This window comes from Hordeum vulgare, chromosome 3H, assembly GCF_904849725.1.
Source record: "Hordeum vulgare subsp. vulgare chromosome 3H, MorexV3_pseudomolecules_assembly, whole genome shotgun sequence".
NCBI classification, from domain to species: Eukaryota; Viridiplantae; Streptophyta; class Magnoliopsida; order Poales; family Poaceae; genus Hordeum; species Hordeum vulgare.
The window spans coordinates 220,801,272-220,817,431 of NC_058520.1; positions in this window are offsets into that span (position 1 = coordinate 220,801,272).

A 16,160-nucleotide genomic window follows, 5' to 3' on the forward strand; every position below is an offset into this window, starting at 1 on the left:
TTGGAGAGTGGAGATGATGTGCTTTTCCTAGACATCACAAGAATTGAGTAAAGGTGGGTAGGAAATATGATAAACAATACCAAGATACCTTTTCCCAAAGTTGAGGATGCATCCCTTTTTATTCAATGTGAATTGAGAGAATAGTGGAATTTGTACCAGAGTTGTCCACTCACACCTACAAAGTAAATCTTATCGAGTGGCTTGGTTAGGACAAGTGGCTAAAAAGTCTAGCAAATGTTAGCCAAGATATAATTTTTTTTGAGGAATATTGAAATAATTGCAATGCAAAGCAAATAGATCAATACCTATGATCGCACTAGGAACATACACACTTATAGATAAGTGGGATCCGTGCAACCAATGCATGAGCACAAAACGTGTTACCCAGAAAAGTTCTTGGTGCACGAATAACAGAGAGACAGTAGACATATTGATCAAATGGGCTAGATATGTCCCTATTGGCTCATAGAATAAATCCCATGTTCAAGGAAGACCTTGATAGGTGGGTATCTTTTTTTCCCCTTAAATTACCTCATTCCCTCCCCCTTTTTAGTTTTCTTATATTAGATTTTAGTCATTATAGTGTTCAATCAAAAAATGGCCTAGATACGTGCTTGTGCACGAACCAAAAAGAGTAAACATTTCGTCTTCAATCCCGAGTATGCTATGTATGTATGAACCAAGAGTACGTACTATGCAAAATGTCTCAATGTTATCTCTATTGCTTACAAGCACTTTTGTATATCCTATTTTCTTAAATGTTTTTTGTTCTTTGTTTCTCTCTTTCTCTCTCTCTCTCTTTTGATATGCTGTGCTTGATGCCCGAACCAATATATGAGACAAGTATGTTGGATATGCATGGGAGAGACTTATGGAACAATGTAGATAGCAAGGTGTTTGCATGCTCAAACTAGCTATGCAGCATAAGCATATCACTAGGGTGCATAAGCACAGTGACCCAGAAATTCTCAACTCACTAGTCTCAATGGGTAAGATGTGCAGTGGGCTTGAAACAATCAATGCAATGGCAAGAAAATGAACAATGATGTCATCGATATTACCGTCCTCGCTTACAGTTGGGATGCCAAAAGGCGAAGTCATTGTTGTTGATGTTGATCATGAAGCGTTGATGAGTGGTGGCGGTGTCAATGTTGAACCATCCATAATTATCCAAAACAACTTAGGAAAGGGAAACCGCAACTCAAAATGTCAACAAATTTTGGATTATGTTGGCGGAAGAGTATGGTGGGAAGGTTATCCGGAAGTTATGGTAGAGTCCTAACCAAAGATGCCAAAATGGGAAAAAAATTATTGTGTCAAATAATGGTGGTAGTATTTTTATAGAATGGGGTTTGAATAGATACAAAACAAGCTAAATAACTGAGTTTGAATGAATTAGGTATGGCCGAAACGGGAATCAGCTGAAGTCAATTTCTACAGGTACCGGATGCTACTTGTAAACTGCACTAGAATTTTCCCCGGGAAGGAGGGGAGATGTAGCATAGTAGATATAAATATTTTCTTCAGTGTGAACAAAGGTTATTGAACCATAGAAGAATCACGCAAGCCACCTTCGACATACCCTACACAAAGAGAACTAAACACTTGCACCCAACGCAGGAAAGAGGGTTGTCAAACCCCTTGAACTTGTTACTTGCAAGGATTCAATACCAATAGATAGATAAATGAAATAAATAAAAGTAAATAATAGTAATAAATTGCAGCAACGTATTTTTGGAGTTTTGTAATTATGTTTAAGTACACTCAGGGCCAAAGTTTTCGCTAGAGGCTTCTGTGTGGAACATCGCATTTGGTGGGTAAACAAATTAATGTGGGGAAATTGATAGAAGAGTGCATAGTTCTGACATGTTATTCATGGAAATAATCATGTATATAGGAATCACATCCATAAACAAGTACACCGACTCCTATCAGCATCTACTACTATTACTCCACTCATCGACTGCTATCCAGCATGCATCTGGAGTATTAAGTATGAAACAGAGTAATGCTTGGACCAATATGACATGATGTGGACAAACTAAGACAAGCAAAATGTTATAAACCCATCATTTTATCCTTAATGGTAATAATACAATACGTATCAGTTCCCTTTGTATCATTGGGATTGAGCAACACAAGATTGAACCCATCAAAACGCACCACTCCCACTGAAGACAAACCAATCTAGTTGTCCAAACCAAACCGACAGATCATACACAAATACGAAGCTATAACAATCTTGATAAAAGAATTCAGACAAGACTCGACTAATATTCATGGATGATAGATCATAAACCCACAATTTATTGGATCCCCACAAACACAACCAAAATCGTATTACATCGAATAAATCACCATAGGAATCATGGTGAACTTTGTAATGAAGATCAAAGTGAGAGAGAAGAAGCCATCTAGGTACTAGCTATGGACCCGTAGGTCTATAGTGGACTAGTCACACATCATAATGGAGGCAACAAGGTTGATAATGTTTGCCTCTGTGATTGATTTCCCCCCTGGCAGGGCACAGGAAAAGGTCTCCAAATGGCATCCCCTCGGAAAAGAGACTTGCAGCGGCTGAAAAAGTGTTTTAGGTGGCTCTCTCTTGCTCTCATGATTTTAGAGAATTTATGTGTGTCGAATTAGCTCATACGGAGCTACGAGGGGCCCATAGGGTATGAGTGCGTTCCTACACCTCCTCGATGCCCTGTTTCCTGGTTGTATCCTCATGTATCGTGTGGTCTAACTCCGAAGCTTCAAGGTCCTATTTTTGTCGAGAAAAAGCATCAAAAAGTTTTGTAGCATTTGGACTCGGTTTGCTATTGGTTTCTTGAAAATCCAAAAACATGTAGGAAACGACAACTCACACTAGGCCCTGGGTTAGTAGGTTAGTTCCCAAAAATGATATAAAATATCATATAATTGCATAAAAAGCATCCAAGATTGATAATATAATAGCATGGAACAATCAAAACTTATATATACATTGGAGACGTATCAACATCCCCAAGCTTAATTCATTCTCGTCCTTGAATAGGTAAATGACTAAAACATAAGTTTTGATGTGACATGCTACCCAACATGTAATCTCTCTTAGGTATGATGTTGAGAAAAGATGAACTAATTGATATCGACATAATAATATCCATAAACATAAGAAGCATAATCATTCATATTCAAAAGATATGACCTTTACAAAATATTATTCCCTACTCATTTTGTCATAATAGCATGACATGACTTCATCCTCATCGCATAATTATGAATCATGATGTCATCAGTGTAAAGTCAGGCAATTGGATTGTACATCTAACGTAGTTCAACATTTTCAATCTCAGTCAACGTGAACCATGAATATGGCATATGGGTGGAATAGAGTATGGTGGTAGAGATCAAAGGAGTCAAAGTGGAAAGAAAGTCTCACATCAGCTAGGCGGACAAATGGTCTATGGAGATTCCAATCACTCGATATCGATGTGAGGAGTAGGGATTGCCATGCAACAGATGCACTAGAGCTATAAGTGTATGAAAGCTCAACGGAAGCTAAGTGGGTGTGCATCCAACTTGCTTGCTCATGAACACCTCGGGCATTTGAGGAAGCCTGACATCAAAACATACAAGCCAAGTTCTATAACGAAAAACTCCTACTAGCATATCAAAATGACAACTTAGGAGGCTCTCTATATGAATAAACATGGTCCACCCTCTAAGCACAAGTGTGGAAAAAATAGCACCTACCCTTCTCTATTTTCTACCAATTTTTTCTCTCTTCTTTTCTTTTCTTTTTTCCGTTTGGAGTCTCATCCTCACTTGTGCGGGAAACGTTGTCTCCATCATCCTTTCTCACTAGGATAATAATGATGATTCACACTTTTATCAACTTACAAGTCGATATGAAAAACTACAAGATAACTCTACCTGAATGCCCCTAGCAGTGTACCAGGATGAGAAATGATCTAGCGTGACATTAGGTAATGATGAATGGTGGCTTTGCCACAAATACTATTGCACCTACGTGATCATGATGATGAACACACATGCCATGTGACAGAATGGTGGAAGTTGCATGGTAATATATCTCGGAATGTATATGGAAATGCCATGATAGGTAGGTATGGTGGCTGTTTTGAGGAAGATATAGGGTGGCTCATGTGTGATGGAGCGTATCATATCATGGGTTTTGGATGCACCAGCGAAAGCAATACCGATCATCGAGGTGAGAATGGGAAATGCACGATACCAAAGAGGCTAACAATTATGGAAAGGTGAGAGTAGGCACATCCATGGACTCACATTACTCAAAAACAAATCATATCCTTATTGTGAGGCCTATTGGCTCTCTTGAATCAAAATACTACCGCATACCCCTAGGGAGGAGGTTGGTAGAAGTTAATCATCGCGCGCCTCTGGCCCGAACAACAGAGTAGGATTTCAATCATGTATAAGAACGCCCACACATAATCATCAAGCCATAATGAATATTTTGTTGAGTAATCAATAACATTCTTTAATACTGATATTTATACAAACAAATAATCATGCACTCATGTCCATTCATCTTACTACATCAATATAATTAACACACGGTTCCGTTTTTTGCTGAGCTAAAAAAAAGTTTTTATTATATCCTCCTTGAATACCTATCCTTTTTGGACTAATCTTATAACCCGTACATCTTACCATTACTATTTCTTAGACTGTCAAAAATATGTTAGTGAACCATGAGAGTACAATTATTTCCATAAAATCCAAACAGTGTCGTGGTCTAAAAGATATAAATGAAGCACTAGAGTATCCACCTAACTTAAAAGATATAAGTTAAGCATGTAGAGTATTCTAACAAATTGTGATGAACACGTGTCTCTCTCATATATGTGTGTGTCGCAAACAATAATTGTGGCAAACTAAAAATAAATGCAAACTATAATACACAACGCTGCAACTAAAACGCATATCATGTGATGAATAAATATACAGCTTCAAGTGACATACCAACAGGATGGAGATGAAAGAGGGGATGAATAAATATATAGCTCCAAGCTTAGACACTTGGGTATTCCTTAAATATTACCTTCGGGTGCCTTGGCAATCCCCAAGCTTAGGGTCTTGCCACTCTTTATTCCTTCGTCCATCGATCTCTCACCCAAAATGTTTAAATCACCACATAAAACTCAACAGAAACCTCGTGAGATGTGTTAGTATGTGGGGACCCCGACTAGCAAGTCGAGTTCGCCGTGCCCAGTGACCCCAGGGATCAATGTTCACTGAACACAGATACTGAATAATAGAGTCTTACATCGAAGTACCGAATTATTACATCAAATGACCAGAAGATCGGGTTCAAGAGCAAGTCCTAAAGCCAAATAAAACGGATACATCGAGTAGCGGAAATTCGTAAGGGCTAAGCGGTGCCCATGCCATCAAGCCTACACCGACATGCATTCTGACTTGGAAGCGTCCTAGATCGCAGATCCGTCTCATGGTTCACTAACATAACCATTGGCAAACTCCGGTCCTTCCCTGTATGGTCAATAACATAACCATTGGCAAGCCAATGAGTACTTTGAATGTACTCGCAAACAGCCCATGATATGCATATGATAAGGAATAATAGTAACAATTATCTTTAGTGGAATGCATTGCGGTGGTATGATCAAGTATGTGCAACAAGTTAAAGAACTACTTTTGAAGAACAGGTTACAGATATTGACATATCTGTCAAGGGTTGAACACACCGGGTTCACCCTATATGCCAAGTCCTCGGACTTGTCATAACCTCAATGTATTAATGAGGGCTGAACCATCTGGGTTTACCCTATTGCCAAGTCACCGAACTTGAGCATGTTATTGTGATTATCATAACAACACCTTTTTAACACCACGCACACACACACACTTGGTTTATGTGGAAACTCAGGACGTAGTTTAAGCAGCACCACCCAACTGTCCTTGACCGTGGACATGGCTATTCGAATAGTTTACACTCTGCAGAGGTAGTATGCTGGACCCACGAGAAACGGAATACTTCCGTGTCATCCACGACTCGCGGTATATCACATATACCCGAGGTAAGTACCCGATCATCATCTTTCCCCTGACGATGCTAGACAAAGAGATCCACTCGATTGGTAGCCAGCCCACATGTTGTACGTCTTACGAGCACCGACTCTGGACTGTAACCACCATGCAGGGACCAACGGTGTGCCTGGAACTGATAATAATGGCATAGTCGTCCTACCTGGCACGACCCATCACGAGAGTGACACCGATCACTCCCGCCACTAGTAATGTGGCACTTTGCTAGCACCGACCAGAGTAATCAAGAAAGCCCCGTCCCATAAAGGGGTATCGTGGTCGTACAGGGTAAGGTTGGGACGGTCGACACATCATAAATCTAATCCATTTCCAAAACCATAGTCACACCAAAATCACCGGTGCATCACTTCACCAAAAGTGATCACCAACTCATCATCGCCCTCGGGCATTAGTGGCACCCGACGGGGTTTTCATAAACTCTTTATTTAACTCAACATTATGCTTGAGATAATATGCCTTAACATTACTTGTCAACATGATAATAACATGACCCTCACGGGGTAGGGTCAAGTTCAATGCAGTGATTCTACTTACTAGTCAACATGACAGTAGCATCATCCTCGTAGATGGTAGGGTCAGCTCATCATGTTTGTGCTCCGAGGAGCCATGTGAATATCACTACTATAAATGCAAGTGCTTCGAAGAAGCCTTCGGTACCATCACATCAATGATGAACCGGCATCGTGATCACATGCAACGGAAAGTACTTGCTATTCTAGCATGCATCATTTTATTTACTTAAGTCATGGCAAAAGGGTATGCTTGCCTTGGTCAGCTAGGTATCCGGGGTCTTCGAGGTCTTCCGCTCCGGATCCTCCGTCACTCGGTAACTCTACCGTCGAGAAAGGAATAAATAAATACTAGCTCTCACTAAAACAGATCACAAAGTGCTTTTAAAAATGTTGCAAAGCTTGAATAAATTCAGGATATTATTTTGAAAAATGATTCCTATTGTTTTATTAGCTAAGCATATTTATTTAAAAGCAAACAGAAGCAAACAAGTGCTTTTTAATATCATTTTATTATACCAAAATAGTTTTTCTTTTTTGATAAATGTCAACTATTACAGAATCAAATACTACTCATTTTTTGAAAAATACTGGTGGAAGAATTATATTTTTCTACTCGCTAAATCTTTTTATAAAAATCATTTAGTTTCTGGATTAAAACAAAAGAAAAAAGCTAGGGGAAACAGATCCAGCCGGCCCAGCCAGCAGGCTTAGCCACCAGGCGCGCGCGGGACAGGTTCAAACCTGACCTACGGGCTCCTGGGGTCAGCGTCAGCGGCTGCGCGCGCTGGCTGCCCCAGGACACCGACGGGGTCCTTCTCCTACCTCTAGCCAGAGAGGTGGAGATGGACGCCGGCGAGGCTGCCGTTGTCCTCAGGCCTAGCTAGGAACGGGAACGGGTTCCTCGTGCCTCCGCCTACCTGCTCGTGGTCGGGACGTCACCGGAGGTGGTCTGGGTCGCCAGCGACGAGGTGCTCGTGGCGGAAGGATTTCGGGTTCGTGTTGAACTAGGGGCTAGGGGTAGGGATTTGCTCGGGGGAGTTAGGGGGAAACATTCCTGGTGTCGAGGGGAGTGTAATGAGAGGTCGGGCAGCGCAGGAGCCAACGTGTAGCCGGAGATCGACCGGAGCTCCGAGGCGGAGGGGCCTCGGTCGATCTCAAGCACCGGGGCTCTGCGAGCTCGATTTGGCGGCTAGGGAGTGTCTACTGGTTGTGCTGAAGCTGCTTGGAGGGTGCTGGAGTGCCGGGGGGACCTATTTATAGGCCAACAGCGGTGACCCGACTCGGGCTCGCCGGTGACTCACCGTGGCACGCGTGCAAGCACAGTGAGGTGCTGGCCGCGAAACCACGGGTTCGGGACGTGGTTTAGGGCCTCCTGGTGCAACGGCCGTAGAGGGAAAGCGACTGGGGACGAGCTGCAGCGACCGTGCATGCTCGGCCGCGTCGGGCGCGCACGGGCATGCGTCGCCTGAGCTCTTGCGCGAGGGGGAGAGGGTCCCTGGGTAGCTTTGCACTGAACGGTTGTCGGGGGAGCGCTTGGATATAACTGGGGAGGCTGGGACTGGCCGGAGCGTCGGCCCCTTGCGGGTGGCTCTCTGCAGCGCGCCCAGAGCGCAGTTTTGGCATGCCACGGCATGCTGGCTCGCTCTGGGGCACTTGGGACGTGTCCTCCATGTCCCGAGTGTTGCTGGGAGTGTGCCTAGCCGTTGTGGTTTAGTGGGAGCTCGAGCTGGTCAAGGGAGCAAGGAACACTAGTGTTGCCAGTACTGCCCTGCAGCTCAAATTGGACTTCTTGTCACTTGTCCTTGGAGTTGGGGAGGGGCTGGTTGACTGGGTGTTCAGGGTGCTCTGGTGCTCTAACCCACCAAGTTTGGGGCCTTGACATTGGGTAAAACAGTGGCTAGGAAGGTTTTTACCTTCCTGTCAGTAGGTGTTCGACAGTGACCTAGGGTGCTTCCACTCCACCACTGTAAATGAAACTTAACAGGTTTGGTCTTGGGGTAAAAAAATGGGGTTCCACCAAATCTGAGCTCCATTGAACAAGTTTGGCTTTGCAAGCTGAAAATGTCTCAAAATGACCAGTATTGTCCTTTACAAAGGAAGTGTGGCCAAACAGAGTCTCACAAATCCCATCTTTGGTGTGGAGTCCTCATTTGGGGTGTTAAACACCTCTGCAAAGTTTCAGCTCCATTGGAGAAACTTTGCAATGTAGAGTTGTTCCAACTCTACTCTGGACAGAGAGCGTTTTGGATCAAGGTGAGATTTTAGGTGAGCACCTAATATGGTTTGGGAGGGCTCCTGCAATTTTATGGGAATTTACTAAGATAATTTCCTTTGGAAACATCCCAAAAAGCTAAAAAAGACAGAAATGGTTTTCAGGGTATTACTCAAATGATATTAATATAAAATAGGGTTCAAAATCTTATATATGGAAAATATATGTCCTTCTGAGCTTCCATGAATTTACTCAGAATTTCCTAAGGCAGGAAGGTAATTTTCCTTGTGGAAATATCATTACTGGCCTTAGAAATAGACATAGATATAAAATAGGAAAATAATATTTTAAATCACCAATTAATGTTTTTAATGAATGAAAATAATATTTGGACCATATCACCAACTTTGGTTGGAAGTGCCACTTGGCTTCATGAGCTAATAGTGTATCCCAACATGATGAAGGTGATATTGAAATAAAGGAAAAAGGGTTTTTGAAGAGAGCAAAATAATAAGTTTTTCATGGGTTGGAGTCATCAAACAAGCAAGCATACACTCAAACAAGGGCTGATATTGCACCCACAACATTAAAATTTTTAACAAGCTCTGATTTTTGCAACACAGAAAACTTGGGGTGAAAAACAGGGTGTGACATAGTATAATAGGAAAATCACAAACTTTAGGTACCGTTATAAATTTTTTCATATTTACTTATTGTGTAAGGTACTTCATTATTACTTATCCATGACTCCCCCATTCCCCCGATATAATCCATAGCATCATAAAAATAAGCAAACTATACAAGCAAAAACAGAATCTGTCTAAAACAAAACAGTCTATAATAATCAATACTAAAACCATATTTATGTAACTCCTAAAATTCTGAAAATAAGGAAAACAGGGGGAATTTTTATACCAATTTTGTCAGGGAAATGTCGATCAAAAATATGTTCCACTCAAATCATAGATATTCTTCACTACATATAATGATTTCTGTTTTTGCACAAGATCAATTCTATTACCTTCCAAATCATCTCAAAGGCTTTACTTGGCACAAATACTAATTGAAACATAAAAACAAAATCATTACAGTAGAAATAATCATGTCAACACACCAAAACATAAAGTAGAATTAAAAAATTAAGATAACTCTTGGGTTGCCTCTCAATAAGCACTATTGTTTTCTGTCCCTAGCTAGGCATAATGCATTGTATCAAGCGTAGTGATCATAGAGGAAATACACTTTGCTCAATTCGTATTCGCTTCATTTAGGAGCAAGTTTTCCAATGGGTAAGAAAAAATAAATAAATGGACTACATTTCCTTGTATAAGGATCCGTGAGATCAATTTCAAGAGGAGGAGGCTCATCCTAGGCGTCTCATAAGTGATGGCTCGTTCTTCAATACATAAGTTTCAATAGCGGTACTTCCTTAGTTTTTTGTCAAGTACAAGATCTAATCCATGGTTTGTTATGACAAATTGATCATTGTGTTCTCAAATTTTATCTATCAAAACATTGGGTGGAACCTTTTCACTAAGGTTCTCATCATAAGCAGCAGAATCCGTAGATCTCAAATTTATTTTTTATTCTAAGTCATATAGGATTCCTTCTAATGGAGGGCACTCACCAATAATTCTGTAGTGAGAAAATTTCGCTAGCTTATTTTATAATGTAGATGAACTGACGTACGAGACATATTATAGCTAAACGCTTAGTAGAAGGATGGTGAATATTAGAAAAATTGGGGAACTACCGTTGTATACGGGGATGTGCGTGCACAAATTGTCACTCCAATTAAACTATATGAAAAGATATAGCATTCGCATAACTAGTAGTTCTAGAAAGAATTGTTCTCCCCAGTAATATTACCAGTACCTATGCGAAATTTCTTTGTTTGCGTAATAGGGGGTACTTCTCTAGAAGGATCATCATCACCAATATTAACAGGTTTTTCTTTAGCAACTTCATCAAAAGATCTCTTAGTACCCTCATTATTTCGGGAAGCTAGATGATTAAAATGTTCCGCACTAGTAGCGGAAACATCACTAAACTTTTCAAATTCAGACGTGATAGCAACTTCGAGCAAAACAAGTAAACTAGAAAAAGTAAATATTAATACGTTTTTGATATTTTTGAGAAAGCAAATATAAAAGAAAGTAAAAACTAGAACACGTGAATCATAATTTGTGTCAACGAACCTGACATGAATTTTATGATGTCTCCCCGGCAACAGCGCCAGAAATTCTTTGTGCTACTCGTAAACTGCCTCGGGTTTTCCCTCAAGAGGAGGGGATATGTAGCACAATAGAGATAAGTATTTCCCATGGAGATAACCAAGGTTATACAACCAATACAAGAATCACGCAAACCCCTTCGACAACACCTACACACGTAGAACCAAACACTTGCACCCAATGCGGGCAAGAGGGTTGTTAAGCCCCTTGAACTCATTACTTGCAAGGATTGAATATTGGTAGATAGGTAAACAAAATAAATTAATAAAATAAAACTAAACAAATTGCAGCTAAGTATTTTTGGAGTTTTATTAATTATGTTTAAGTAAAACCGGGGCCATAGTTTTCGCTAGAGGCTACTCTCTAAAACATAGCATACGGTGGGTAAACAAACAAATGTTAGTCAATTGACAGAAGAGCGCATGGTTATGACATGTTATTAAAGTCAATGATCATGTATATAGGTGTCAGAGTACGACAATCTATGGGTCCTATGAGGCCCCTTGGCAGTTCAAATGTGGGGACTCACGAGCGAAAAGAGCATCACCAACTCCAGCACGCTCGAGGGTTTAGACAGGTTCAGGCTACTCAGGAGCGTAAAACCCTATGTCTTGTGTGTTGTGGTTTATGTGGGTCCAAACTATAGGAGCGCAACAGCCCATCAAGAATCCTCGCGGAGTGCAACTACGTGCGCAAATGGACAAAGTGTCGACCCCCTTTGTAAATGTAGCCATGGACCTCCTTTATAGATCAACGGCTACCAAAGTGGCTAAAATGGTCATTACATGGGGTAAGTAGTAGATCCTATAGCGGCCAAAATGACTCACAAGAGCTATAATGGGAAATACCTAACCCTGACTAATTAGGGCAGGTGCATTAAATGCACCATGAGGTGTCACGCTAGTGAGGTTTCCCGGCAAGGATTGCCTCTCCTTATGTGTCGTTTACCCAACAACCTTTTATCCTTGTGCCACGCCATGGGACGAGTGTCATTAAAGCTATTGTTAATCCCTTGAACTACCACGTGACCCGGACAAGGTTTACCTAACCACTTGCCTGCTCGATACCTCATTGATGTTGACAATCATCCTGATGAGGTGGAGTGATGAAGAGGTTGTGGAGTACTTGTGAAGCATGACGGCTGTCGGGTCTTCTTAACCGACAAGGCAGCTTGTCGGTGGCTTGGCCTTGATGCCTGCCATTGTGTTGGACACGTCATGTCCCGGCAATGCTTGCCAGGCAAGAGGCCGCTGTCGAACATGATGCAAGTGTTGGACAACTTGAGGTATATCATTGCCTCTGTCTCCAGGTATGCTAAGTTGACCTCATGGAGTACTGCTTGGGATGCCAGAGGTAGGAGTGCAAAGATGCTCCTCCATGAACACCCATAGCATATACATCCTTTTGGTATTCTTGGCCATCTGATCCCTCTTCATCTTCATCATCATCATAATCGTCCTCACCGTCAGACTTCTTGTCTCGCCTCTAGCCGACTTCTCTTTTTGTCGCTTAACCTTCCCACGGCGACCACCACGACCACCGTGGTTTTTCTTGCTGGAACCACCAGCACCGTCTTGGACTTTCTCCTTGTTGCGCCTTTCGTACTCTTGCTTCTGCTTCTGGGCAAGCTGATCTACTTGACAACATTTGGTGATCCCTTGGTGAGGTGGATCTTGTAGTATGGCCTACCAAACTCTTTTCCTACGGTGGCCTCATTGTCTACGGAGTAGACAACAACGTCCTTGCCAGATCCTTCAGACTTAGATTGCTTGTCGACGGTTGAGTTGCGGGAACCTTCGACGACTATGACTGCCTTGCCCCTGTGCTTTTAGTCCCTTTTCTTAAAGGCGGGCACATCTTCGTCATCGTGAGAATCAATTCTGCGCCAGCATCCGCTCCGAGGAGCCTTCTTCCTTCTTCAACACATGCACATTTGTCAGCCAGGGCATAGAGCTTGGAGACATCCCTCACCTTCTTGATGCTCATCTCCTTGCGCATTCGTTGGTTGCACACGTTCATATGAAACACGAAAATCTTTTCGGCGGGATGGATGTTTGGAATATTGTGTTGTACACAATTGGATCTCTGGATGTACTTGTGGAGGCATTTTCCATCACTGTGGGGAAGCACATGCAGGTCACTTGGGTGCCCTAGGATTTTTCGACCCCCATGGTACGCGCCAACGAACGAATTGCATGGATCCGCCCAAGAAGAAATTTACTCTTCCGGCAAGTTCATCAGCCAACTCCTCACATTGGTCTTGAGAGCCAATGGGAAGTAGTTGGCAATCACATACCCATCCCGTCCCCGTCAGCCTGTACTGCAATTGTGTAGATGCCGAGGAACTCCGAAGGGAAGATCTTGTCATCGTACTTGTCGCACAACTCAGGCTTGAATTATTGGCTGGAGGGCTAGCGAACTTGCCTCAGCTTGTGGGTGAACGCCGGGCAACCTATCTCATAGGGTAGGCTTTCGGGTATCCCAGGCGCAGGCTCATCGATTTTTGGGTTTGCGCGGCTATTCATTTGGCAGTGTGTCTCCTGCCCCCTCTCGATGGTGGCGCGGGCATCCTCCTTGCGCTTGTCCTTAAAGACCTGACATTGATCTTGCTTTTTCCGCCGGTCTATCGACACATAGGATACTTCGTCCTGTACATCGGTCCAATGGAATGTTGTTGTTGTTGTGTGGGTGACTGCATCATGGGTGCTCCGCCTGCGTCTTGTTCAGCAGTGGGCCCCACTGGAGCTGCATGGCGCACTCATGAGGGACCCTCCAATTCTGGCTTGTCCCGGTTTGCAAAGCTCAACAGGCTCTATATGGTCGCCCTCCAGTCGTCCTTCTCTAGTGCAGGTGAAAAGTTCAACAATAGTTGGGCCTGTGCCAGGTCTTCCTTCATGGTTTTGGGCATGTAATGGTGCGAGGCATGGGTGGCGCTCACCCATCCTGTCGCACACTAAACGTCCTCACCAGGGGGATGATGATGAGTTTGACCCTGTGCTCCCTGAGAGTGATAGGCCGCGGACTTGTCTAAGCACCGCCCGGGGTCGACTTCCCATGAGTGCTACTCATGGTTATCTTGTGAGGGGCGCGATAGAGGTCCCATCGTCGCCGTTGTTGCTGCTGTAGTCGGCGCCTCCTTGGCGTTATCCCTAGTCTCCGCTGGCGCGTCTACTGTCACCATAATAACGGGTCCTGTGACGTCGCTCACGGAACTCCACCAGTGTTGTGGTTGCGCTCACCAGTACGGTGAGCATGATGCCACCCACTTTGTTGCTTGTAGATGCGTGTGAGGGCAGCTTGGACGAAGACGGGACAGCCGCCGATGGGCCCTTGGACCTTTTAGAATATTGGATGTCGATGAAGATGTTGATGAAGACACGTAGAATTTGGTGAAGGTTCACGAATGCGGCCCCTACCCAGCATGCCAAAGATATCAGTGTACAACATTCTATGGGAACTGCCAGGCCCCTTTGCGGTTCAACTATGGGGACTCTTGGGGGTCAAAGAGCATCACCAACTCCAGCACTCTTGAGGGTTTAGACAGGTTTGGGTCCTCGGGAGTGTAAAACCCTATGTCTTATGTGTTGTGGATTATATGGGTCCAATGTACAAGAGCGGAACGGCTCGGCAAGAATCCTCGAGGAGTGCAGCTACACGTGCAAATGGAAAAAGTGGCGACCCCCTTCGAAAAGGTAGCCATGGACCTCCTTTCATAGAGCAAGGATCTACCACAATGGCTAAACTGGTCATTACATGGGGTAAATAGTAGATCCTATAGCCGCCAAAATGAGTGACAAGAGCTAGAGTGGGAAATACCTAACACTGGCCGATGAGGATAGGTGCATTAAATGACTCATGAGGTGTCATGCTACCTTTTATCCTTCTCCCACGCCATGGGACGGGTGTCAATAAAGCTATTGTAAATCCCTTGAACTACCCGTGCCCCTGACAAGGTTAACCTAACCGCTGGCCCGCTCGACACTTTGTTGACATTGACAATTAGGTTGACATGGTGGAGCAACAAAGAGGTAGTGGAGCCCTTTCGGGCACCGCGATTGTCGGGTGCTCTTCACTGGCAATGCAGCCTGTCGGTGGCTTGGCCTTGATGCATGGCATTATGTTGGACGCATCGTCTCCCGGAAAGGCTTGCCAGGAAGGAGGACGTTGTCGTCAAAGCATAAGTTAGGGTACTAAAGGACCCTTACTTTAGTACACCGACAGTAGCCCCCGAGCCTGGGCCATACCGAAGTCGATGACGCAGTTGGGCTAGGCCGAAAGTGGTGCATAGATATGTGGCCGCTCTTTTCTCCGGTTGTGATGCTTGTTTTCATTGTTTTCCCATGATGCACATTAAACTTGGGTCATGGGAGTGTGGAGGGAAACAGCACTTGACGAGCGTGCCTTGGAAAGCCGGGCGACATCCGACGAGAGACGCGGCTTCTGACCATTTCTCTCTTGTAAAATAAAAATACAAATAAGGGCAAGAGTACGCAAGGGCACTTCTCATCCCGGTCCAACTTCCTGTCCTCGCCATCCTGTTTTTACTATGCTCTTTATGACATGTGTAGCATGTGATACGTGGCATTGGTAGAAAGGGGCAACCAGTGGGTGGTGTGCTTGGCAATGCGCAATCACCTCACAGAACAGTAAAGAGCGAGCCCCCACTTCCTGCCAATAAAAGGGAGGTCACGGGGAGCATTCCTCATTTACATCTTCTTCCACCACACTATTAGCCACCATCGCCCTTCTCCTTCGTCTTCTTTCTTTCCTCCAAAAGGCTACTATTGCGATGGCCATGGGCAAGGTTCATGGTCGAGCTAGAGCATCCGCGGCTGCTTCAAGGGCCTCCCTCCAGATGTGTATAATGGTTACGGCTATGGGGTATGGCTCTGGTCCTCGCGGTAGGAGCGTGGCTGTAAACTGCCGGAGGCGAGGCTCCGTCAGTTGAGGCATCCATGTTCGCTCGCTCTTCCTATCGCCCTGGGTGGAGGCCACTTCATCGAAGGTGGAGGACGAGTTTGTGGTGACACTGCAACGTCGTCCTTGCAGTTGGCTATGACTTCCTGACCCCTTTGCAAGGGCCATGAAAGGCAGCAGGCCCTTAGG